At 30.9% G+C, this 23306-nt stretch overlaps 39 non-coding genes across 39 annotated transcripts; all 39 read left to right on the top strand.

The window, feature by feature from the left end:
* Positions 1–258: 258 nt before the first annotated feature.
* On the top strand, positions 259–332 carry TRNAT-AGU (transfer RNA threonine (anticodon AGU)). The gene has a single exon. It is a non-coding gene; the product is annotated as a tRNA-Thr (tRNA).
* A 437-nt stretch (positions 333–769) lies between these two features.
* Positions 770–842, top strand: TRNAT-CGU (transfer RNA threonine (anticodon CGU)). Its single transcript has one exon. It is a non-coding gene; the product is annotated as a tRNA-Thr (tRNA).
* Positions 843–1783: 941 nt separating this feature from the next.
* On the top strand, positions 1784–1856 carry TRNAT-CGU (transfer RNA threonine (anticodon CGU)). Its single transcript has one exon. It is a non-coding gene; the product is annotated as a tRNA-Thr (tRNA).
* A 431-nt stretch (positions 1857–2287) lies between these two features.
* On the top strand, positions 2288–2361 carry TRNAT-AGU (transfer RNA threonine (anticodon AGU)). The gene has a single exon. It is a non-coding gene; the product is annotated as a tRNA-Thr (tRNA).
* A 939-nt stretch (positions 2362–3300) lies between these two features.
* Positions 3301–3374, top strand: TRNAT-AGU (transfer RNA threonine (anticodon AGU)). The gene has a single exon. It is a non-coding gene; the product is annotated as a tRNA-Thr (tRNA).
* A 436-nt stretch (positions 3375–3810) lies between these two features.
* On the top strand, positions 3811–3883 carry TRNAT-CGU (transfer RNA threonine (anticodon CGU)). Its single transcript has one exon. It is a non-coding gene; the product is annotated as a tRNA-Thr (tRNA).
* Positions 3884–4825: 942 nt separating this feature from the next.
* TRNAT-CGU (transfer RNA threonine (anticodon CGU)) lies at positions 4826–4898 on the top strand. Its single transcript has one exon. It is a non-coding gene; the product is annotated as a tRNA-Thr (tRNA).
* Positions 4899–5329: 431 nt separating this feature from the next.
* On the top strand, positions 5330–5404 carry TRNAT-AGU (transfer RNA threonine (anticodon AGU)). The gene has a single exon. It is a non-coding gene; the product is annotated as a tRNA-Thr (tRNA).
* Positions 5405–6344: 940 nt separating this feature from the next.
* Positions 6345–6418, top strand: TRNAT-AGU (transfer RNA threonine (anticodon AGU)). The gene has a single exon. It is a non-coding gene; the product is annotated as a tRNA-Thr (tRNA).
* Positions 6419–6855: 437 nt separating this feature from the next.
* TRNAT-CGU (transfer RNA threonine (anticodon CGU)) lies at positions 6856–6928 on the top strand. The gene has a single exon. It is a non-coding gene; the product is annotated as a tRNA-Thr (tRNA).
* Positions 6929–7360: 432 nt separating this feature from the next.
* Positions 7361–7434, top strand: TRNAT-AGU (transfer RNA threonine (anticodon AGU)). Its single transcript has one exon. It is a non-coding gene; the product is annotated as a tRNA-Thr (tRNA).
* Positions 7435–8370: 936 nt separating this feature from the next.
* Positions 8371–8444, top strand: TRNAT-AGU (transfer RNA threonine (anticodon AGU)). The gene has a single exon. It is a non-coding gene; the product is annotated as a tRNA-Thr (tRNA).
* Positions 8445–8880: 436 nt separating this feature from the next.
* On the top strand, positions 8881–8953 carry TRNAT-UGU (transfer RNA threonine (anticodon UGU)). Its single transcript has one exon. It is a non-coding gene; the product is annotated as a tRNA-Thr (tRNA).
* Positions 8954–9384: 431 nt separating this feature from the next.
* Positions 9385–9458, top strand: TRNAT-AGU (transfer RNA threonine (anticodon AGU)). Its single transcript has one exon. It is a non-coding gene; the product is annotated as a tRNA-Thr (tRNA).
* A 434-nt stretch (positions 9459–9892) lies between these two features.
* TRNAT-CGU (transfer RNA threonine (anticodon CGU)) lies at positions 9893–9965 on the top strand. Its single transcript has one exon. It is a non-coding gene; the product is annotated as a tRNA-Thr (tRNA).
* Positions 9966–10397: 432 nt separating this feature from the next.
* On the top strand, positions 10398–10471 carry TRNAT-AGU (transfer RNA threonine (anticodon AGU)). The gene has a single exon. It is a non-coding gene; the product is annotated as a tRNA-Thr (tRNA).
* A 936-nt stretch (positions 10472–11407) lies between these two features.
* On the top strand, positions 11408–11481 carry TRNAT-AGU (transfer RNA threonine (anticodon AGU)). Its single transcript has one exon. It is a non-coding gene; the product is annotated as a tRNA-Thr (tRNA).
* A 433-nt stretch (positions 11482–11914) lies between these two features.
* TRNAT-CGU (transfer RNA threonine (anticodon CGU)) lies at positions 11915–11987 on the top strand. Its single transcript has one exon. It is a non-coding gene; the product is annotated as a tRNA-Thr (tRNA).
* A 431-nt stretch (positions 11988–12418) lies between these two features.
* On the top strand, positions 12419–12492 carry TRNAT-AGU (transfer RNA threonine (anticodon AGU)). Its single transcript has one exon. It is a non-coding gene; the product is annotated as a tRNA-Thr (tRNA).
* A 434-nt stretch (positions 12493–12926) lies between these two features.
* Positions 12927–12999, top strand: TRNAT-CGU (transfer RNA threonine (anticodon CGU)). Its single transcript has one exon. It is a non-coding gene; the product is annotated as a tRNA-Thr (tRNA).
* Positions 13000–13430: 431 nt separating this feature from the next.
* Positions 13431–13504, top strand: TRNAT-AGU (transfer RNA threonine (anticodon AGU)). The gene has a single exon. It is a non-coding gene; the product is annotated as a tRNA-Thr (tRNA).
* A 438-nt stretch (positions 13505–13942) lies between these two features.
* On the top strand, positions 13943–14015 carry TRNAT-CGU (transfer RNA threonine (anticodon CGU)). Its single transcript has one exon. It is a non-coding gene; the product is annotated as a tRNA-Thr (tRNA).
* A 430-nt stretch (positions 14016–14445) lies between these two features.
* TRNAT-AGU (transfer RNA threonine (anticodon AGU)) lies at positions 14446–14519 on the top strand. Its single transcript has one exon. It is a non-coding gene; the product is annotated as a tRNA-Thr (tRNA).
* Positions 14520–14955: 436 nt separating this feature from the next.
* TRNAT-CGU (transfer RNA threonine (anticodon CGU)) lies at positions 14956–15028 on the top strand. Its single transcript has one exon. It is a non-coding gene; the product is annotated as a tRNA-Thr (tRNA).
* Positions 15029–15459: 431 nt separating this feature from the next.
* Positions 15460–15533, top strand: TRNAT-AGU (transfer RNA threonine (anticodon AGU)). The gene has a single exon. It is a non-coding gene; the product is annotated as a tRNA-Thr (tRNA).
* A 434-nt stretch (positions 15534–15967) lies between these two features.
* Positions 15968–16040, top strand: TRNAT-CGU (transfer RNA threonine (anticodon CGU)). The gene has a single exon. It is a non-coding gene; the product is annotated as a tRNA-Thr (tRNA).
* A 431-nt stretch (positions 16041–16471) lies between these two features.
* Positions 16472–16545, top strand: TRNAT-AGU (transfer RNA threonine (anticodon AGU)). The gene has a single exon. It is a non-coding gene; the product is annotated as a tRNA-Thr (tRNA).
* Positions 16546–16976: 431 nt separating this feature from the next.
* TRNAT-CGU (transfer RNA threonine (anticodon CGU)) lies at positions 16977–17049 on the top strand. The gene has a single exon. It is a non-coding gene; the product is annotated as a tRNA-Thr (tRNA).
* A 431-nt stretch (positions 17050–17480) lies between these two features.
* TRNAT-AGU (transfer RNA threonine (anticodon AGU)) lies at positions 17481–17554 on the top strand. Its single transcript has one exon. It is a non-coding gene; the product is annotated as a tRNA-Thr (tRNA).
* Positions 17555–18495: 941 nt separating this feature from the next.
* Positions 18496–18569, top strand: TRNAT-AGU (transfer RNA threonine (anticodon AGU)). Its single transcript has one exon. It is a non-coding gene; the product is annotated as a tRNA-Thr (tRNA).
* Positions 18570–19004: 435 nt separating this feature from the next.
* Positions 19005–19077, top strand: TRNAT-CGU (transfer RNA threonine (anticodon CGU)). The gene has a single exon. It is a non-coding gene; the product is annotated as a tRNA-Thr (tRNA).
* A 431-nt stretch (positions 19078–19508) lies between these two features.
* On the top strand, positions 19509–19582 carry TRNAT-AGU (transfer RNA threonine (anticodon AGU)). The gene has a single exon. It is a non-coding gene; the product is annotated as a tRNA-Thr (tRNA).
* A 436-nt stretch (positions 19583–20018) lies between these two features.
* Positions 20019–20091, top strand: TRNAM-CAU (transfer RNA methionine (anticodon CAU)). Its single transcript has one exon. It is a non-coding gene; the product is annotated as a tRNA-Met (tRNA).
* A 429-nt stretch (positions 20092–20520) lies between these two features.
* On the top strand, positions 20521–20596 carry TRNAT-AGU (transfer RNA threonine (anticodon AGU)). The gene has a single exon. It is a non-coding gene; the product is annotated as a tRNA-Thr (tRNA).
* Positions 20597–21031: 435 nt separating this feature from the next.
* Positions 21032–21104, top strand: TRNAT-CGU (transfer RNA threonine (anticodon CGU)). Its single transcript has one exon. It is a non-coding gene; the product is annotated as a tRNA-Thr (tRNA).
* A 429-nt stretch (positions 21105–21533) lies between these two features.
* TRNAT-AGU (transfer RNA threonine (anticodon AGU)) lies at positions 21534–21609 on the top strand. Its single transcript has one exon. It is a non-coding gene; the product is annotated as a tRNA-Thr (tRNA).
* A 435-nt stretch (positions 21610–22044) lies between these two features.
* Positions 22045–22117, top strand: TRNAT-CGU (transfer RNA threonine (anticodon CGU)). The gene has a single exon. It is a non-coding gene; the product is annotated as a tRNA-Thr (tRNA).
* Positions 22118–22548: 431 nt separating this feature from the next.
* On the top strand, positions 22549–22622 carry TRNAT-AGU (transfer RNA threonine (anticodon AGU)). Its single transcript has one exon. It is a non-coding gene; the product is annotated as a tRNA-Thr (tRNA).
* Positions 22623–23059: 437 nt separating this feature from the next.
* TRNAT-CGU (transfer RNA threonine (anticodon CGU)) lies at positions 23060–23132 on the top strand. Its single transcript has one exon. It is a non-coding gene; the product is annotated as a tRNA-Thr (tRNA).
* The last annotated feature ends 174 nt before the right edge of the window (positions 23133–23306 follow it).

Raw genomic sequence — 23306 nt, 5'->3', positions numbered from 1 at the left:
AATGACAAAGAACAAGATAGAGCCGTATGATCACTCTATTGTTGAGTTCAACTAATCCACTCTTCGGCAAGGTATATTTTAAAATTCTATGAATAGGGTAAACTTCAAATTAGAGAGGTGTTTTTGAATAAGTGAAGCTTCTTCATCTAAAGTGTTTGAGTAGAGAAGTCTGTGAACTTATAAAAGAATATGAAAGTGAAAAAGCAATATTCTCTTGAACACCATTAAGAAAAGTCTTTCAAAGTTAAAACTCAAGGGGGTGCTGTGGCTTAGCTGGTTAAAGCGCCTGTCTAGTAAATAGGAGATCCTGAGTTCAACTCTCAGCAGCGCCTTGCTTTTCTCTTTATTATATAACAAATCAATTTCATTAGGTACTATTCTGATACAATTAAAATATAAAAGTCTGATTCATCTTACTATTGAACAGATCATCTTCAACCTCATAAAAGCCAAAGTATTTTCAAGATTATAGAGTGAATACTGTTATTGCAAAATAAAAAAAGAAATATCTATGGGAAAGACGTAGATGACATTACTACCTCGATTTGAGCTATATTAATCCCTTCATGAAAAAAAAAATGTAATGTATTCAAGAAATAACATTGGGTTTTATAAGAGTACCTGTTTATTAAAACATAATAATACTTGTTTAGTGATTGAGTATCTTTTTGTGTTTAAGATTACAGTTCATATAAAGAAGAATTTATAGCAGGAAACAAAATTTCATCATCAGCAGTAGATTATTTATGTATTTTTTGCTATTGATGTAGGTGCTGTGGCTTAGTGGTTAAAGCACCTGTCTCGTAAACAGGAAATCCTGAGTTCAAATCTCAGTAGCACCTAACTGTTTTCTCCATGCTTTAGGAATATTTTTCATCAAACAAATGTTGAATACAATTTAAGAATAAACATCTGGCTCTATGAACTTTAGAATAAGTTATCATAAAATGAAATAAAATACTTGGCATTGTGAAGATTTTTATAGGAATGCATTGACTGAAATATCGAAAAGTAAATGACAAAGAACAAGATAGAGCCGTATGATCACTCTATTGTTGAGTTCAACTAATCCACTCTTCGGCAAGGTATATTTTAAAATTCTATGAATAGGGTAAACTTCAAATTAGAGAGGTGTTTTTGAATAAGTGAAGCTTCTTCATCTAAAGTGTTTGAGTAGAGAAGTCTGTGAACTTATAAAAGAATATGAAAGTGAAAAAGCAATATTCTCTTGAACACCATAAAGAAAAGTCTTTCAAAGTTAAGACTCAAGGGGGTGCTGTGGCTTAGCTGGTTAAAGCGCCTGTCTAGTAAACAGGAGATCCTCAATTCAACTCTCAGCAGCGCCTTGCATTTCTCTTTATTATATAACAAATCAATTTCATTAGGTACTATTCTGATACAATTAAAATATAAAAGTCTGATTCATCTTACTATTGAACAGATCATCTTCAACCTCATAAAAGCCAAAGTATTTTCAAGATTATAGAGTGAATACTGTTATTGCAAAATAAAAAAAGACATATCTATGGGAAAGACGTAGATGACATTACTACCTCGATTTGAGCTATATTAATCCCTTCATGAAAAAAAAAATGTAATGTATTGAAGAAATAACATTGGGTTTTATAAGAGTACCTGTTTATTAAAACATAATAATACTTGTTTAGTGATTGAGTATCTTTTTGTGTTTAAGATTACAGTTCATATAAAGAAGAATTTATAGCAGGAAACAAAATTTCATCATCAGCAGTAGAATATTTATGTATTTTGTGCTATTGATGTAGGTGCTGTGGCTTAGTGGTTAAAGTGCCTGTCTCGTAAACAGGAAATCCTGAGTTCAAATCTCAGTAGCACCTAACTGTTTTCTCCATGCTTTAGGAATATTTTTCATCAAACAAGTGTTAAATACATTTTAAGAATTAAACGTCTGGTTCTGTGAAAATTAGAATAAGTTATCATAAAATGAAATAAAATACTTGGTATTGTGAAGATTTTTATAGGAATGCATTGACTGAAATATCGAAAAGTAAATGACAAAGAACAAGATAGAGCTGTATGATCACTCTATTGTTGAGTTCAACTAATCCACTCTTCGGCAAGGTATATTTTAAAATTCTATGAATAGGGTAAACTTCAAATTAGAGAGGTGTTTTTGAATAAGTGAAGCGTCTTCATCTAAAGTGTTTAAGTAGAGAAGTCTGTGCACTTATAAAAGAATATGAAAGTGAAAAAGCAATATTCTCTTGAACACCATAAAGAAAAGTCTTTCAAAGTTAAGACTCAAGGGGGTGCTGTGGCTTAGCTGGTTAAAGCGCCTGTCTAGTAAACAGGAGATCCTGAGTTCAACTCTCAGCAGCGCCTTGCTTTTCTCTTTGTTATATAACAAATCAATTTCATTAGGTCCTATTCTGATACAATTAAAATATAAAAGTCTGATTCATCTTTCTGTTGAACAGATCATCTTAAACCTCATAAAAACCAAAGTATTTTCAAGATTATAGAGTAAATACTGTTATTGCAAAATAAAAAAAGACATATCTTAGAGAAAGACGTAGATGACATTACTACCTCGATTTGAGCTATATTAATGCCTTCATGAAAAAAAAATGTAATGTATTCAAGAAATAACATTGGGTTTTATAAGAGTACCAGTTTATTAAAACATATTAATACTTGTTTAGTGATTGAGTATCTTTTTGTGTTTAAGATTACAGTACATATAAGGAAGAATTTATAGCAGGAAACAAAATTTCATCATCAACAATAGATTATTTATGTATTTTTTGTTATTGACGTTGGTGGTGTGGCTTAGTGGGTAAAGCGCTTGTCTCGTAAACAGGAAATGCAGAGTTCAAATCTCAGCAGCACCTAACTGTTTTCTCCATGCTTTAGGAATATTTTTCATCAAACAAATGTTGAATACAATTTAAGAATAAACATCTGGTTCTATGAACTTTAGAATAAGTTATCATAAAATGAAATAAAATACTTGGCATTGTGAAGATTTTTATAGGAATGCATTGACTGAAATATCGAAAAGTAAATGACAAAGAACAAGATAGAGCCGTATGATCACTCTATTGTTGAGTTCAACTAATCCACTCTTCGGCAAGGTATATTTTAAAATTCTATGAATAGGGTAAACTTCAAATAAGAGAGGTGTTTTTCAATAAGTTAAGCTTCTTCATCTAAAGTGTTTGAGTATAGAAGTCTGTGAACTTATAAAAGAATATGAAAGTGAAAAAGCAATATTCTCTTGAACACCATAAAGAAAAGTCTTTCAAAGTAAAGACTCAAGGGGGTGCTGTGGCTTAGCTGGTTAAAGCACCTGTCTAGTAAACAGGAGATCCTGAGTTCAACTCTCAGCAGCGCCTTGCTTTTCTCTTTGTTATATATAAATCAATTTCATTTGGTCCTATTCTGATAAAATTAAAATATAAAAGTCTGATTCATCTTTCTGTTGAACAGATCATCTTAAACCTCATAAAAACCAAAGTATTTTCAAGATTATAGAGTGAATACTGTTGTTGCAAAATAAACAAAGACATATCTATGAGAAAGACGTATATGACATTACTACCTCGATTTGAGCTATATTAATGCCTTCATGAAAAAAATATATAATGTATTCAAGAAATAACATTGGGTTTTTATAAGAGTACCTGTTTATTAAAACATATTAATACTTGTTTAGTGATTGAGTATCTTTTTGTGTTTAAGATTACAGTTCATATAAAGAAGAATTTATAGCAGGAAACAAAATTTCATCATCAGCAGTAGATTATTTATGTATTTTTTGCTATAGACATTGGTGCTGTGGCTTAGTGGTTAAAGCGCCTGTCTCGTAAACAGGAAATCCTGAGTTCAAATCTCAGTAGCACCTAACTGTTTCCTCCATGCTTTAGGAATATTTTTTATCAAACAAGTATTGAATACATTTTAAGAATTAAACGTCTGGTTCTATGAACTTTGGAATAAGTTATCATAAAATGAAATAAAATACTTGGTATTGTGAAGATTTTTATAGGAATGCATTGACTGAAATATGGAAAAGTAAATGACAAAGAACAAGATAGAGCCGTATGATCACTCTATTGTTGAGTTCAACTAATCCACTCTTCGGCAAGGTATATTTTAAAATTCTATGAATAGGGTAAACTTCAAATTAGAGAGGTGTTTTTGAATAAGTGAAGCGTCTTCATCTAAAGTGTTTGAGTAGAGAAGTCTGTGAACTTATAAAAGAATATGAAAGTGAAAAAGCAATATTCTCTTGAACACCATAAAGAAAAGTCTTTCAAATTTAAGACTCAAGGGGGTGCTGTGGCTTAGCTGGTTAAAGCGCCTGTCTAGTAAACAGGAGATCCTCAGTTCAACTCTCAGCAGTGCCTTGCGTTTCTCTTTATTATATAACAAATCAATTTCATTAGGTACTATTCTGATACAATTAAAATATAAAAGTCTGATTCATCTTACTGTTGAACAGATCATCTTCAACCTCATAAAAGCCAAAGTATTTTCAAGATTATAGAGCGAATACTGTTATTGCAAAATAAAAAAAGACATATCTATGAGAAAGACGTAGATGACATTACTACCTCGATTTGAGCTATATTAATGCCTTCATGAAAAAAAAAATGTAATGTATTCAAGAAATACATTGGGTTTTTATAAGAGTACCTGTTTATTAAAACATATTAATACTTGTTTAGTGATTGAGTATCTTTTTGTGTTTAGGGTTACAGTACATATACAGAAGAATTTATAGCAGGAAACAAAATTTCATCATCAACAATAGATTATTTATGTATTTTTGGTTATTGACGTTGGTGCTGTGGCTTAGTGGTTGAAGCGCCTGTCTCGTAAACAGGAAATCCTGAGTTCAAATCTCAGTAGCACCTAACTGTTTTCTCCATGCTTTAGGAATATTTTTCATCAAACAAGTGTTAAATACATTTTAAGAATTAAACGTCTGGTTCTATGAAAATTAGAATAAGTTATCCTAAAATGAAATAAAATACTTGGTATTGTGAAGATTTTTATAGGAATACATTCACTGAAATATCAAATAGTAAATGACAAAGAAAAAGATAGAGCCGTATGATCACTCTATTGTTGAGTTCAACTAATCCACTCTTCGGCAAGGTATATTTTAAAATTCTATGAATAGGGTAAACTTCAAATTAGAGAGGTGTTTTTGAATAAGTGAAGCGTCTTCATCTAAAGTGTTTGAGTAGAGAAGTCTGTGAACTTATAAAAGAATATGAAAGTGAAAAAGCAATATTCTCTTGAACACCATAAAGAAAAGTCTTTCAAAGTTAAGACTCAAGGGGGTGCTGTGGCTTAGCTGGTATAAAGCGCCTGTCTAGTAAACAAGAGATCCTGAGTTCAACTCTCAGCAGCGCCTTGCTTTTCTCTTTGTTATATGACAAATCAATTTCATTAGGTCCTATTCTGATACAATTAAAATATAAAAGTCTGATTCATCTTTCTGTTGAACAGATCATCTTAAACCTCATAAAAACCAAAGTATTTTCAGGATTATAGAGTAAATACTGTTATTGCAAAATAAAAAAAGACATATCTATGAGAAAGACGTAGATGACATTACTACCTCGATTTGAGCTATATTAATGCCTTCATGAAAAAAAAAATGTAATGTATTCAAGAAATACATTGGGTTTTATAAGAGTACCAGTTTATTAAAACACATTAATACTTGTTTAGTGATTGAGTATCTTTTTGTGTTTAATATTACAGTACATATAAAGAAGAATTTATAGCAGGAAACACAATTTCATCATCAACAATCGATTATTTATGTATTTTTTTGTTATTGATGTTGGTGGTGTGGCTTAGTGGTTAAAGCGCCTGTCTCGTAAACAGGAAATGCTGTGTTCAAATCTCAGCAGCACCTATCTGTTTTCTCCATGCTTTAGGAATATTTTTCATCAAACAAATGTTTAATACAATTTAAGAATAAACGTCTGGTTCTATGAACTTTAGAATAAGTTATCATAAAATGAAATAAAATCCTTGGCATTGTGAAGATTTTTATAGGAATGCATTGACTGAAATATCGAAAAGTAAATGACAAAGAACAAGATAGAGCCGTATGATCACTCTATTGTTGAGTTCAACTAATCCACTCTTCGGCAAGGTATATTTAAAAATTCTATGAATAGGGTAAACTTCAAATTAGAGAGGTCTTTTTGAATAAGTGAAGCTTCTTCATCTAAAGTGTTTGAGTAGAGAAGTCTGTGAACTTATAAAAGAATATGAAAGTGAAAAAGCAATATTCTCTTGAACACCATAAAGAAAAGCCTTTCAAAGTAAAGACTCAAGGGGGTGCTGTGGCTTAGCTGGTTAAAGCACCTGTCTAGTAAACAGGAGATCCTGAGTTCAACTCTCAGCAGCGCCTTGCTTTTCTCCTTGTTATATAACAAATCAATTTCATTAGGTCCTATTCTGATACAATTAAAATATAAAAGTCTGATTCATCTTACCGTTGAACAGAACATCTTAAACCTCATAAAAACCAAAGTATTTTCAAGATTATAGAGTGAATACTGTTGTTGCAAAATAAAAAAAGACATATCTATGAGAAAGACGTATATGACATTACTACCTCGATTTGAGCTATATTAATGCCTTCATGAAAAAAAAAATATAATGTATTCAAGAAATAACATTGGGTTTTATAAGAGTACCTGTTTATTAAAACATATTAATACTTGTTTAGTGATTGAGTATCTTTTTGTGTTTAAGATTACAGTACATATAAAGAAGAAATTATAGCAGGAAACAAAATTTCATCATCAGCAGTAGATTATTTATGTATTTTTTCCTATTGACGTTGGTGCTGTGGCTTAGTGGTTAAAGCGCCTGTCTCGTAAACAGGAAATCCTGAGTTCAAATCTCAATAGCACCTAACTGCTTTCTCCATGCTTTAGGAATATTTTTCATCAAACGAGTATTGAATACATTTTAAGAATTAAACGTCTGGTTCTATGAACTTTAGAATAAGTTATCATAAAATGAAATAAAATACTTGGTATTGTGAAGATTTTTATAGGAATGCATTGACTGAAATATCGAAAAGTAAATGACAAAGAACAAGATAGAGCCGTATGATCACTCTATTGTTGAGTTCAACTAATCCACTCTTCGGCAAGGTATATTTTAAAATTCTATGAATAGGGTAAACTTCAAATTAGAGAGGTGTATTTTGAATAAGTGAAGCGTCTTCATCTAAAGTGTTTGAGTAGAGAAGTCTGTGAACTTATAAACGAATTTGAAAGTGAAAAAGCAATATTCTCTTGAACACCATAAAGAAAAGTCTTTCGAAGTTAAGACTCAAGGGGGTGCTGTGGCTTAGCTGGTTAAAGCGCCTGTCTAGTAAACAGGAGATCCTGAATTCAACTCTCAGCAGCGCCTTGCTTTTCTCTTTGTTATATAACAAATCAATTTCATTAGGTCCTATTCTGATACAATTAAAATATAAAAGTCTGATTCATCTTTCTGTTGAACAGATCATCTTAAACCTCATAAAAACCAAAGTATTTTCAAGATTATAGAGTAAATACTGTTATTGCAAAATAAAAAAGACATATCTATGAGAAAGACGTAGATGACATTACTACCTCGATTTGAGCTATATTAATGCCTTCATGAATTTTTTTTAATGTATTCAAGAAATAACATTGGGTTTTATAAGAGTACCAGTTTATTAAAACATATTAATACTTGTTTAGTGATTGAGTATCTTTTTGTGTTTAAGATTACAGTACATATAAAGAAGAATTTATAGCAGGAAACAAAATTTCATCATCAGCAGTAGTTTATTTATGTATTTTTTGCTATTGACGTTGGTGCTGTGGCTTAGTGGTTAAAGCGCTTGTCCCGTAAACAGGAAATGCAGAGTTCAAATCTCAGCAGCACCTAACTGTTTTCTCCATGCTTTAGGAATATTTTTCATCAAACAAATGTTGAATACAATTTAAGAATAAACATCTGGCTCTATGAACTTTAGAATAAGTTATCATAAAATGAAATAAAATACTTGGCATTGTGAAGATTTTTATAGGAATGCATTGACTGAAATATCGAAAAGTAAATGACAAAGAACAAGATAGAGCCGTATGATCACTCTATTGTTGAGTTCAACTAATCCACTCTTCGGCAAGGTATATTTTAAAATTCTATGAATAGGGTAAACTTCAAATTAGAGAGGTGTTTTTGAATAAGTGAAGCTTCTTCATCTAAAGTGTTTGAGTAGAGAAGTCTGTGAACTTATAAAAGAATATGAAAGTGAAAAAGCAATATTCTCCTGAACACCATAAAGAAAAGTCTTTCAAAATAAATAGTCAAGGGGGTGCTGTGGCTTAGCTGGTTAAAGCGCCTGTCTAGTAAACAGGAGATCCTGAGTTCAACTCTCAGCAGCGCCTTGCTTTTCTCCTTGTTATATAACAAATCAATTTCATTAGGTCCTATTCTGATACAATTAAAATATAAAAGTCTGATTCATCTTACTGTTGAACAGATCATCTTAAACCTCATAAAAGCCAAAGTATTTTCAAGATTATAGAGTGAATACTGTTGTTGCAAAATAAAAAAAGACATATCTATGAGAAAGACGTATATGACATTACTACCTCGATTTGAGCTATATTAATGCCTTCATGAAAAAAAAATATAATGTATTCAAGAAATAACATTGGGTTTTATAAGAGTACCTGTTTATTAAAACATATTAATACTTGTTTAGTGATTGAGTATCTTTTTGTGTTTAAGATTACAGTACATATAAAGAAGAATTTATAGCAGGAAACAAAATTTCATCATCAGCAGTAGATTATTTATGTATTTTTTGCTATTGACGTTGGTGCTGTGGCTTAGTGGTTAAAGCGCCTGTCTTGTAAACAGGAAATCCTGAGTTCAAATCTCAATAGCACCTAACTGTTTTCTCCATGCTTTAGGAATATTTTTCATCAAACGAGTATTGAATACATTTTAAGAATTAAACGTCTGGTTCTATGAACTTTAGAATAAGTTATCATAAAATGAAATAAAATACTTGGTATTGTGAAGATTTTTATAGGAATGCATTGACTGAAATATCGAAAAGTAAATGACAAAGAACAAGATAGAGCCGTATGATCACTCTATTGTTGAGTTCAACTAATCCACTCTTCGGCAAGGTATATTTTAAAATTCTATGAATAGGGTAAACTTCAAATTAGAGAGGTGTTTTTGAATAAGTGAAGCGTCTTCATCTAAAGTGTTTGAGTAGAGAAGTCTGTGAACTTATAAAAGAATATGAAAGTGAAAAAGCAATATTCTCTTGAACACCATAAAGAAAAGTCTTTCAAATTTAAGACTCAAGGGGGTGCTGTGGCTTAGCTGGTTAAAGCACCTGTCTAGTAAACAGGAGATCCTGAGTTCAACTCTCAGCAGCGCCTTGCTTTTCTCTTTGTTATATAACAAATCAATTTCATTAGGTCCTATTCTGATACAATTAAAATATAAAAGTCTGATTCATCTTTCTGTTGAACAGATCATCTTAAACCTCATAAAAACCAAAGTATTTTCAAGATTATAGAGTAAATACTTTTATTGCAAAATAAAAAAAGATATATCTATGAGAAAGACGTAGATGACATTACTACCTCGATTTGAGCTATATTAATGCCTTCATGAATTTTTTTTAATGTATTCAAGAAATAACATTGGGTTTTATAAGAGTACCAGTTTATTAAAACATGTTAATACTTGTTTAGTGATTGAGTATCTTTTTGTGTTTAAGATTACAGTACATATAAAGAAGAATTTATAGCAGGAAACAAAATGTCATCATCAGCAGTAGATTATTTATGTATTTTTTGCTATCGACGTTGGTGCTGTGGCTTAGTGGTTAAAGCGCCTGTCTCGTAAACAGGAAATCCTGAGTTCAAATCTCAATAGCACCTAACTGCTTTCTCCATGCTTTAGGAATATTTTTCATCAAACGAGTATTGAATACATTTTAAGAATTAAACGTCTGGTTCTATGAACTTTAGAATAAGTTATCATAAAATGAAATAAAATACTTGGTATTGTGAAGATTTTTATAGGAATGCATTGACTGAAATATCGAAAAGTAAATGACAAAGAACAAGATAGAGCCGTATGATCACTCTATTGTTGAGTTCAACTAATCCACTCTTCGGCAAGGTATATTTTAAAATTCTATGAATAGGGTAAACTTCAAATTAGAGAGGTGTATTTTGAATAAGTGAAGCGTCTTCATCTAAAGTGTTTGAGTAGAGAAGTCTGTGAACTTATAAACGAATTTGAAAGTGAAAAAGCAATATTCTCTTGAACACCATAAAGAAAAGTCTTTCGAAGTTAAGACTCAAGGGGGTGCTGTGGCTTAGCTGGTTAAAGCGCCTGTCTAGTAAACAGGAGATCCTGAATTCAACTCTCAGCAGCGCCTTGCTTTTCTCTTTGTTATATAACAAATCAATTTCATTAGGTCCTATTCTGATACAATTAAAATATAAAAGTCTGATTCATCTTTCTGTTGAACAGATCATCTTAAACCTCATAAAAACCAAAGTATTTTCAAGATTATAGAGTAAATACTGTTATTGCAAAATAAAAAAGACATATCTATGAGAAAGACGTAGATGACATTACTACCTCGATTTGAGCTATATTAATGCCTTCATGAATTTTTTTTAATGTATTCAAGAAATAACATTGGGTTTTATAAGAGTACCAGTTTATTAAAACATATTAATACTTGTTTAGTGATTGAGTATCTTTTTGTGTTTAAGATTACAGTACATATAAAGAAGAATTTATAGCAGGAAACAAAATTTCATCATCAGCAGTAGTTTATTTATGTATTTTTTGCTATTGACGTTGGTGCTGTGGCTTAGTGGTTAAAGCGCTTGTCCCGTAAACAGGAAATGCAGAGTTCAAATCTCAGCAGCACCTAACTGTTTTCTCCATGCTTTAGGAATATTTTTCATCAAACAAATGTTGAATACAATTTAAGAATAAACATCTGGCTCTATGAACTTTAGAATAAGTTATCATAAAATGAAATAAAATACTTGGCATTGTGAAGATTTTTATAGGAATGCATTGACTGAAATATCGAAAAGTAAATGACAAAGAACAAGATAGAGCCGTATGATCACTCTATTGTTGAGTTCAACTAATCCACTCTTCGGCAAGGTATATTTTAAAATTCTATGAATAGGGTAAACTTCAAATTAGAGAGGTGTTTTTGAATAAGTGAAGCTTCTTCATCTAAAGTGTTTGAGTAGAGAAGTCTGTGAACTTATAAAAGAATATGAAAGTGAAAAAGCAATATTCTCCTGAACACCATAAAGAAAAGTCTTTCAAAATAAATAGTCAAGGGGGTGCTGTGGCTTAGCTGGTTAAAGCGCCTGTCTAGTAAACAGGAGATCCTGAGTTCAACTCTCAGCAGTGCCTTGCTTTTCTCCTTGTTATATAACAAATCAATTTCATTAGGTCCTATTCTGATACAATTAAAATATAAAAGTCTGATTCATCTTACTGTTGAACAGATCATCTTAAACCTCATAAAAACCAAAGTATTTTCAAGATTATAGAGTGAATACTGTTGTTGCAAAATAAAAAAAGACACATCTATGAGAAAGACGTATGACATTACTACCTCGATTTGAGCTATATTAATGCCTTCATGAAAAAAAATATAATGTATTCAAGAAATAACATTGGGATTTATAAGAGTACCTGTTTATTAAAACATATTAATACTTGTTTAGTGATTGAGTATCTTTTTGTGTTTAAGATTACAGTTCATATAAAGAAGAATTTATAGCAGGAAACAACATTTCATCATCAGCAGTAGATTATGTATGTATTTTTTGCTATTGACGTTGGTGCTGTGGCTTAGTGGTTAAAGCGCCTGTCTCGTAAACAGGAAATCCTGAGTTCAAATCTCAGTAGCACCTAACCGTTTTCTCCATGCTTTAGGAATATTTTTTATCAAACAAGTATTGAATACATTTTAAGAATTAAACATCTGGTTCTATGAACTTTAGAATAAGTTATCATAAAATGAAATAAAATACTTGGTATTGTGAAGATTTTTATAGGAATGCATTGACTGAAATATCGAAAAGTAAATGACAAAGAACAAGATAGAGCCGTATGATCACTCTATTGTTGAGTTCAACTAATCCACTCTTCGGCAAGGTATATTTTAAAATTCTATGAATAGGGTAAACTTCAAATTAGAGAGGTGTTTTTGAATAAGTGAAGCGTCTTCATCTAAAGTGTTTGAGTAGAGAAGTCTGTGAACTTATAAAAGAATATGAAAGTGAAAAAGCAATATTCTCTTGAACACCATAAAGAAAAGTCTTTCAAAGTTAAGACTCAAGGGGGTGCTGTGGCTTAGCTTGTTAAAGCGCCTGTCTAGTAAACAGGAGATCCTGAGTTCAACTCTCAGCAGTGCCTTGCTTTTCTCTTTGTTATATAACAAATCAATTTCATTAGGTCCTATTCTGTTACAATTAAAATATAAAAGTCTGATTCATCTTACTGTTGAACAGATCATCTTAAACCTCATAAAAACCAAAGTATTTTCAAGATTATAGAGTGAATACTGTTGTTGCAAAATAAAAAAAGACACATCTATGAGAAAGACGTATGACATTACTACCTCGATTTGAGCTATATTAATGCCTTCATGAAAAAAAAATATAATGTATTCAAGAAATAACATTGGGATTTATAAGAGTACCTGTTTATTAAAACATATTAATACTTGTTTAGTGATTGAGTATCTTTTTGTGTTTAAGATTACAGTTCATATAAAGAAGAATTTATAGCAGGAAACAACATTTCATCATCAGCAGTAGATTATTTATGTATTTTTTGCTATTGACGTTGGTGCTGTGGCTTAGTGGTTAAAGCGCCTGTCTCGTAAACAGGAAATCTTGAGTTCAAATCTCAGTAGCACCTAACCGTTTTCTCCATGCTTTAGGAATATTTTTTATCAAACAAGTATTGAATACATTTTAAGAATTAAACATCTGGTTCTATGAACTTTAGAATAAGTTATCATAAAATGAAATAAAATACTTGGTATTGTGCAGATTTTTATAGGAATGCATTGACTGAAATATCGAAAAGTAAATGACAAAGAACAAGATAGAGCCGTATGATCACTCTATTGTTGAGTTCAACTAATCCACTCTTCGGCAAGGTATATTTTAAAATTCTATGAATAGGGTAAACTTCAAATTAGAGAGGTGTTTTTGAATAAGTGAAGCGTCTTCATCTAAAGTGTTTGAGTAGAGAAGTCTGTGAACTTATAAAAGAATATGAAAGTGAAAAAGCAATATTCTCTTGAACACCATAAAGAAAAGTCTTTCAAAGTTAAGACTCAAGGGGGTGCTGTGGCTTAGCTGGTTAAAGCGCCTGTCTAGTAAACAAGAGATCCTGAGTTCAACTCTCAGCAGCGCCTTGCTTTTCTCTTTGTTATATAACAAATCAATTTCATTAGGTCCTATTCTGATACAATTAAAATATAAAAGTCTGATTCATCTTTCTGTTGTACAGATCATCTTAAACCTCATAAAAACCAAAGTATTTTCAAGATTATAGAGTAAATACTGTTATTGCAAAATAAAAAAAGACATATCTATGAGAAAGACGTAGATGACATTACTACCTCGATTTGAGCTATATTAATGCCTTCATGAAAAAAAAAATGTAATGTATTCAAGAAATACCATTGGGTTTTATAAGAGTACCAGTTTATTAAAACACATTAATACTTGTTTAGTAATTGAGTATCTTTTTGTGTTTAAGATTACAGTACATATAAAGAAGAATTTATAGCAGGAAACAAAATTTCATCATCAACAATAGATTATTTATGTATTTTTTTGTTATTGACGTTGGTGGTGTGGCTTAGTGGTTAAAGCGCCTGTCTCGTAAACAGGAAATGCTGAGTTCAAATCTCAGCAGCACCTATCTGTTTTCTCCATGCTTTAGGAATATTTTTCATCAAACAAATGTTTAATACAATTTAAGAATAAACGTCTGGTTCTATGAACTTTAGAATAAGTTATCATAAAATGAAATAAAATACTTGGCATTGTGAAGATTTTTATAGGAATGCATTGACTGAAATATCGAAAAGTAAATAACAAAGAACAAGATAGAGCCGTATGATCACTCTATTGTTGAGTTCAACTAATCCACTCTTCGGCAAGGTATATTTAAAAATTCTATGAATAGGGTAAACTTCAAATTAGAGAGGTGTTTTTGAATAAGTGAAGCTTCTTCATCTAAAGTGTTTGAGTAGAGAAGTCTGTGAACTTATAAAAGAATATGAAAGTGAAAAAGCAATATTCTCTTGAACACCATAAAGAAAAGTCTTTCAAAGTAAAGACTCAAGGGGGTGCTGTGGCTTAGCTGGTTAAAGCACCTGTCTAGTAAACAGGAGATCCTGAGTTCAACTCTCAGCAGCGCCTTGCTTTTCTCCTTGTTATATAACAAATCAATTTCATTAGGTCCTATTCTGATACAATTAAAATATAAAAGTCTGATTCATCTTACTGTTGAACAGATCATCTTAAACCTCATAAAAGCCAAAGTATTTTCAAGATTATAGAGTGAATACTGTTGTTGCAAAATAAAAAAAGACATATCTATGAGAAAGACGTATATGACATTACTACCTCGATTTGAGCTATATTAATGCCTTCATGAAAAAAAAATATAATGTATTCAAGAAATAACATTGGGTTTTATAAGAGTACCTGTTTATTAAAACATATTAATACTTGTTTAGTGATTGAGTATCTTTTTGTGTTTAAGATTACAGTACATATAAAGAAGAATTTATAGCAGGAAACAAAATTTCATCATCAGCAGTAGATTATTTATGTATTTTTTGCTATTGACGTTGGTGCTGTGGCTTAGTGGTTAAAGCGCCTGTCTCGTAAACAGGAAATCCTGAGTTCAAATCTCAATAGCACCTAACTGTTTTCTCCATGCTTTAGGAATATTTTTCATCAAACGAGTATTGAATACATTTTAAGAATTAAACGTCTGGTTCTATGAACTTTAGAATAAGTTATCATAAAATGAAATAAAATACTTGGTATTGTGAAGATTTTTATAGGAATGCATTGACTGAAATATCGAAAAGTAAATGACAAAGAACAAGATAGAGCCGTATGATCACTCTATTGTTGAGTTCAACTAATCCACTCTTCGGCAAGGTATATTTTAAAATTCTATGAATAGGGTAAACTTCAAATTAGAGAGGTGTTTTTGAATAAGTGAAGCGTCTTCATCTAAAGTGTTTGAGTAGAGAAGTCTGTGAACTTATAAAAGAATATGAAAGTGAAAAAGCAATATTCTCTTGAACACCATAAAGAAAAGTCTTTCAAATTTAAGACTCAAGGGGGTGCTGTGGCTTAGCTGGTTAAAGCACCTGTCTAGTAAACAGGAGATCCTGAGTTCAACTCTCAGCAGCGCCTTGCTTTTCTCTTTGTTATATAACAAATCAATTTCATTAGGTCCTATTCTGATACAATTAAAATATAAAAGTCTGATTCATCTTTCTGTTGAACAGATCATCTTAAACCTCATAAAAACCAAAGTATTTTCAAGATTATAGAGTAAATACTTTTATTGCAAAATAAAAAAAGATATATCTATGAGAAAGACGTAGATGACATTACTACCTCGATTTGAGCTATATTAATGCCTTCATGAATTTTTTTTAATGTATTCAAGAAATAACATTGGGTTTTATAAGAGTACCAGTTTATTAAAACATGTTAATACTTGTTTAGTGATTGAGTATCTTTTTGTGTTTAAGATTACAGTACATATAAAGAAGAATTTATAGCAGGAAACAAAATGTCATCATCAGCAGTAGATTATTTATGTATTTTTTGCTATCGACGTTGGTGCTGTGGCTTAGTGGTTAAAGCGCCTGTCTCGTAAACAGGAAATCCTGAGTTCAAATCTCAGTAGCACCTAACTGTTTTCTCCATGCTTTAGGAATATTTTTCATCAAACAAGTATTGAAAACATTTTAGGAATTAAACGTCTGGTTCTATGAACTTTAGAATAAGTTATCATAAAATGAAATAAAATACTTGATATTATGAAGATTTTTATAGGAATGCATTGACTGAAATATCGAAAAGTAAATGACAAAGAACATGATAGAGCCGTATGATCACTCTATTTTTGAGTTCAACTAATCCACTCTTCGGCAAGGTATATTTTAAAATTCTATGAATAGGGTAAACTTCAAATTAGAGAGGTGTTTTTGAATAAGTGAAGCGTCTTCATCTAAAGTGTTTGAGTAGAGAAGTCTGTGAACTTATAAAAGAATATGAAAGTGAAAAAGCAATATTCTCTTGAACACCATAAAGAAAAGTCTTTCAAAGTTACGACTCAAGGGGGTGCTGTGGCTTAGCTGGTTAAAGCGCCTGTCTAGTAAACAGGAGATGCTGAGTTCAACTCTCAGCAGCGCCTTGCTTTTCTCTTTATTATATAACAAATCAATTTCATTAGGTACTATTCTGATACAATTAAAATATAAAAGTCTGATTCATCTTACTGTTGAACAGATCATCTTCAACCTCATGAAAGCCAAAGTATTTTCAAGATTATAAAGTGAGTACTGTTATTGCAAAATAAAAAAAGACATATGTATGAGAAAGACGTAGATGACATTACTACCTCGATTTGAGCTATATTAATGCCTTCATGAAAAAAAAAATGTAATGTATTCAAGAGATAACATTGGGTTTTATAAGAGTACCTGTTTATTAAAACATAATAATACTTGTTTAGTGATTGAGTATCTTTTTGTGTTTAGGGTTACAGTACATATAAAGAAGAATTTATAGCAGGAAACAAAATTTCATCATCAACAATAGATTATTTATGTATTTTTTGTTATTGGTGCTGTGGCTTAGTGGTTAAAGCGCCTGTCTCGTAAACAGGAAATCCTGAGTTCAAATCTCAGTAGCACCTAACTGTTTTCTCCATGCTTTAGGAATATTTTTCATCAAACAAGTGTTAAATACATTTTAAGAATTAAACTTCTGGTTCTATGAAAATTAGAATAAGTTATCATAAAATGAAATAAAATACTTGGCATTGTGAAGATTTTTATAGGAATGCATTGACTGAAATATCGAAAAGTAAATGACAAAGAACAAGATAGAGCCGTATGATCACTCTATTGTTGAGTTCAACTAATCCACTCTTCGGCAAGGTATATTTTAAAATTCTATGAATAGGGTAAACTTCAAATTAGAGAGGTGTTTTTGAATAAGTGAAGCGTCTTCATCTAAAGTGTTTGAGTAGAGAAGTCTGTGAACTTATAAAAGAATATGAAAGTGAAAAAGCAATATTCTCTTGAACACCATAAAGAAAAGTCTTTCAAAGTTAAGACTCAAAGGGGTGCTGTGGCTTAGCTGGTTAAAGCGCCTGTCTAGTAAACAAGAGATCCTGAGTTCAACTCTCAGCAGCGCCTTGCTTTTCTCTTTGTTATATAACAAATCAATTTCATTAGGTCCTATTCTGATACAATTAAAATATAAAAGTCTGATTCATCTTTCTGTTGAACAGATCATCTTAAACCTCATAAAAACCAAAGTATTTTCAAGATTATAGAGTAAATACTGTTATTGCAAAATAAAAAAAGACATATCTATGAGAAAGACGTATATGACATTACTACCTCGATTTGAGCGATATTAATGCCTTCATGAAAAAAAAAATATAATGTATTCAAGAAATAACATTGGGTTTTATAAGAGTACCTGTTTATTAAAACATATTAATACTTGTTTAGTGATTGAGTATCTTTTTGTGTTTAAGATTACAGTACATATAAAGAAGAATTTATAGCAGGAAACAAAATTTCATCATCAGCAGTAGATTATTTATGTATTTTTTGCTATTGATGTTGGTGCTGTGGCTTAGTGGTTAAAGCGCCTGTCTCATAAACAGGAAATCCTGTGTTCAAATCTCAATAGCACCTAACTGTTTTCTCCATGCTTTAGGAATATTTTTCATCAAACGAGTATTGAATACATTTTAAGAATTAAACGTCTGGTTCTATGAACTTTAGAATAAGTTATCATAAAATGAAATAAAATACTTGGTATTGTGAAGATTTTTATAGGAATGCATTGACTGAAATATCGAAAAGTAAATGACAAAGAACAAGATAGAGCCGTTTGATCACTCTATTGTTGAGTTCAACTAATCCACTCTTTGGCAAGGTATATTTTAAAATTCTATGAATAGGGTAAACTTCAAATTAGAGAGGTGTTTTTGAATAAGTGAAGCGTCTTCATCTAAAGTGTTTGAGTAGAGAAGTCTGTGAACTTATAAAAGAATATGAAAGTGAAAAAGCAATATTCTCTTGAACACCATAAAGAAAAGTCTTTCAAATTTAAGACTCAAGGGGGTGCTGTGGCTTAGCTGGTTAAAGCGCCTGTCTAGTAAACAGGAGATCCTGAGTTCAACTCTCAGCAGCGCCTTGCTTTTCTCTTCGTTATATAACAAATCAATTTCATTAGGTCCTATTCTGATACAATTAAAATATAAAAGTCTGATTCATCTTTCTGTTGAACAGATCATCTTAAACCTCATAAAAACCAAAGTATTTTCAAGATTATAGAGTAAATACTGTTATTGCAAAATAAAACTAGACATATCTATGAGAAAGACGTAGATGACATTACTACCTCGATTTGAGCTATATTAATGCCTTCATGAATTTTTTTTTAATTTATTCAAGAAATAACATTGGGTTTTATAAGAGTACCAGTTTATTAAAACATGTTAATACTTGTTTAATGATTGAGTATCTTTTTGTGTTTAAGATTACAGTACATATAAAGAAGAATTTATAGCAGGAAACAAAATGTCATCATCAGCAGTAGATTATTTATGTATTTTTTGCTATTGACGTTGGTGCTGTGGCTTAGTGGTTAAAGCGCCTGTCTCGTAAACAGGAAATCCTGAGTTCAAATCTCAGTAGCACCTAACTGTTTTCTCCATGCTTTAGGAATTTTTTTCATCAAACAAGTATTGAATACATTTTAGGAATTAAACGTCTGGTTCTATGAACTTTAGAATAAGTTATCATAAAATGAAATAAAATACTTGGTATTGTGAAGATTTTTATAGGAATGCATTGACTGAAATATCGAAAAGTAAATGGCAAAGAACATGATAGAGCCGTATGATCACTCTATTTTTGAGTTCAACTAATCCACTCTTCGGCAAGGTATATTTTAAAATTCTATGAATAGGGTAAACTTCAAATTAGAGAGGTGTTTTTGAATAAGTGAAGCGTCTTCATCTAAAGTGTTTGAGTAGAGAAGTCTGTGAACTTATAAAAGAATATGAAAGTGAAAAAGCAATATTCTCTTGAACACCATAAAGAAAAGTCTTTCAAAGTTAAGACTCAAGGGGGTGCTGTGGCTTAGCTGGTTAAAGCGCCTGTCTAGTAAACAGGAGATGCTGAGTTCAACTCTCAGCAGCGCCTTGCTTTTCTCTTTATTATATAACAAATCAATTTCATTAGGTACTATTCTGATACAATTAAAATATAAAAGTCTGATTCATCTTACTGTTGAACAGATCATCTTCAACCTCATGAAAGCCAAAGTATTTTCAAGATTATAAAGTGAGTACTGTTATTGCAAAATAAAAAAAGACATATGTATGAGAAAGACGTAGATGACATTACTACCTCGATTTGAGCTATATTAATGCCTTCATGAAAAAAAAATGTAATGTATTCAAGAGATAACATTGGGTTTTATAAGAGTACCTGTTTATTAAAACATAATAATACTTGTTTAGTGATTGAGTATCTTTTTGTGTTTAGGGTTACAGTACATATAAAGAAGAATTTATAGCAGGAAACAAGATTTCATCATCAACAATAGATTATTTATGTATTTTTTGTTATTGATGTTGGTGCTGTGGCTTAGTGGTTAAAGCGCCTGTCTCATAAACAGGAAATCCTGAGTTCAAATCTCAATAGCACCTAACTGTTTTCTCCATGCTTTAGGAATATTTTTCATCAAACGAGTATTGAATACATTTTAAGAATTAAACGTCTGGTTCTATGAACTTTAGAATAAGTTATCATAAAATGAAATAAAATACTTGGTATTGTGAAGATTTTTATAGGAATGCATTGACTGAAATATCGAAAAGTAAATGACAAAGAACAAGATAGAGCCGTTTGATCACTCTATTGTTGAGTTCAACTAATCCACTCTTTGGCAAGGTATATTTTAAAATTCTATGAATAGGGTAAACTTCAAATTAGAGAGGTGTTTTTGAATAAGTGAAGCGTCTTCATCTAAAGTGTTTGAGTAGAGAAGTCTGTGAACTTATAAAAGAATATGAAAGTGAAAAAGCAATATTCTCTTGAACACCATAAAGAAAAGTCTTTCAAATTTAAGACTCAAGGGTGTGCTGTGGCTTAGCTGGTTAAAGCGCCTGTCTAGTAAACAGGAGATCCTGAGTTCAACTCTCAGCAGCGCCTTGCTTTTCTCTTTGTTATATAACAAATCAATTTCATTAGGTCCTATTCTGATACAATTAAAATATAAAAGTCTGATTCATCTTTCTGTTGAACAGATCATCTTAAACCTCATAAAAACCAAAGTATTTTCAAGATTATAGAGTAAATACTGTTATTGCAAAATAAAACTAGACATATCTATGAGAAAGACGTAGATGACATTACTACCTCGATTTGAGCTATATTAATGCCTTCATGAATTTTTTTTTAATTTATTCAAGAAATAACATTGGGTTTTATAAGAGTACCAGTTTATTAAAACATGTTAATACTTGTTTAATGATTGAGTATCTTTTTGTGTTTAAGATTACAGTACATATAAAGAAGAATTTATAGCAGGAAACAAAATGTCATCATCAGCAGTAGATTATTTATGTATTTTTTGCTATTGACGTTGGTGCTGTGGCTTAGTGGTTAAAGCGCCTGTCTCGTAAACAGGAAATCCTGAGTTCAAATCTCAGTAGCACCTAACTGTTTTCTCCATGCTTTAGGAATTTTTTTCATCAAACAAGTATTGAATACATTTTAGGAATTAAACGTCTGGTTCTATGAACTTTAGAATAAGTTATCATAAAATGAAATAAAATACTTGGTATTGTGAAGATTTTTATAGGAATGCATTGACTGAAATATCGAAAAGTAAATGACAAAGAACAAGATAGAGCCGTTTGATCACTCTATTGTTGAGTTCAACTAATCCACTCTTTGGCAAGGTATATTTTAAAATTCTATGAATAGGGTAAACTTCAAATTAGAGAGGTGTTTTTGAATAAGTGAAGCGTCTTCATCTAAAGTGTTTGAGTAGAGAAGTCTGTGAACTTATAAAAGAATATGAAAGTGAAAAAGCAATATTCTCTTGAACACCATAAAGAAAAGTCTTTCAAATTTAAGACTCAAGGGTGTGCTGTGGCTTAGCTGGTTAAAGCGCCTGTCTAGTAAACAGGAGATCCTGAGTTCAACTCTCAGCAGCGCCTTGCTTTTCTCTTTGTTATATAACAAATCAATTTCATTAGGTCCTATTCTGATACAATTAAAATATAAAAGTCTGATTCATCTTTCTGTTGAACAGATCATCTTAAACCTCATAAAAACCAAAGTATTTTCAAGATTATAGAGTAAATACTGTTATTGCAAAATAAAACTAGACATATCTATGAGAAAGACGTAGATGACATTACTACCTCGATTTGAGCTATATTAATGCCTTCATGATTTTTTTTTTAATTTATTCAAGAAATAACATTGGGTTTTATAAGAGTACCAGTTTATTAAAACATGTTAATACTTGTTTAATGATTGAGTATCTTTTTGTGTTTAAGATTACAGTACATATAAAGAAGAATTTATAGCAGGAAACAAAATGTCATCATCAGCAGTAGATTATTTATGTATTTTTTGCTATTGTCGTTGGTGCTGTGGCTTAGTGGTTAAAGCGCCTGTTTCGTAAACAGGAAATCCTGAGTTCAAATCTCAGTAGCACCTAACTGTTTTCTCCATGCTTTAGGAATATTTTTCATCAAACAAGTATTGAAAACATTTTAGGAATTAAACGTCTGGTTCTATGAACTTTAGAATAAGTTATCATAAAATGAAATAAAATACTTGGTATTATGAAGATTTTTATAGGAATGCATTGACTGAAATATCGAAAAGTAAATGACAAAGAACATGATAGAGCCGTATGATCACTCTATTTTTGAGTTCAACTAATCCACTCTTCGGCAAGGTATATTTTAAAATTCTATGAATAGGGTAAACTTCAAATTAGAGAGGTGTTTTTGAATAAGTGAAGCGTCTTCATCTAAAGTGTTTGAGTAGAGAAGTCTGTGAACTTATAAAAGAATATGAAAGTGAAAAAGCAATATTCTCTTGAACACCATAAAGAAAAGTCTTTCAAAGTTAAGACTCAAGGGGGTGCTGTGGCTTAGCTGGTTAAAGCGCCTGTCTAGTAAACAGGAGATGCTGAGTTCAACTCTCAGCAGCGCCTTGCTTTTCTCTTTATTATATAACAAATCAATTTCATTAGGTACTATTCTGATACAATTAAAATATAAAAGTCTGATTAATCTTACTGTTGAACAGATCATCTTCAACCTCATGAAAGCCAAAGTATTTTCAAGATTATAAAGTGAGTACTGTTATTGCAAAATAAAAAAAGACATATGTATGAGAAAGACGTAGATGACATTACTACCTCGATTTGAGCTATATTAATGCCTTCATGAAAAAAAAAATGTAATGTATTCAAGAGATAACATTGGGTTTTATAAGAGTACCTGTTTATTAAAACATAATAATACTTGTTTAGTGATTGAGTATCTTTTTGTGTTTAGGGTTACAGTACATATAAAGAAGAATTTATAGCAGGAAACAAAATTTCATCATCAACAATAGATTATTTATGTATTTTTTGTTATTGACGCTGGTGCTGTGGCTTAGTGGTTAAAGCGCCTGTCTCGTAAACAGGAAATCCTGAGTTCAAATCTCAGTAGCACCTAACTGTTTTCTCCATGCTTTAGGAATATTTTTCATCAAACAAGTGTTAAATACATTTTAAGAATTAAACTTCTGGTTCTATGAAAATTAGAATAAGTTATCATAAAATGAAATAAAATACTTGGCATTGTGAAGATTTTTATAGGAATGCATTGACTGAAATATCGAAAAGTAA

This window comes from Lissotriton helveticus, chromosome 12 (genome assembly GCF_964261635.1).
Source record: "Lissotriton helveticus chromosome 12, aLisHel1.1, whole genome shotgun sequence".
Taxonomy (NCBI): Eukaryota; Metazoa; Chordata; class Amphibia; order Caudata; family Salamandridae; genus Lissotriton; species Lissotriton helveticus.
The sequence above is the reverse complement of the archived record's forward strand: the minus strand, read 5'-3'. Positions and strand labels throughout refer to the sequence as shown.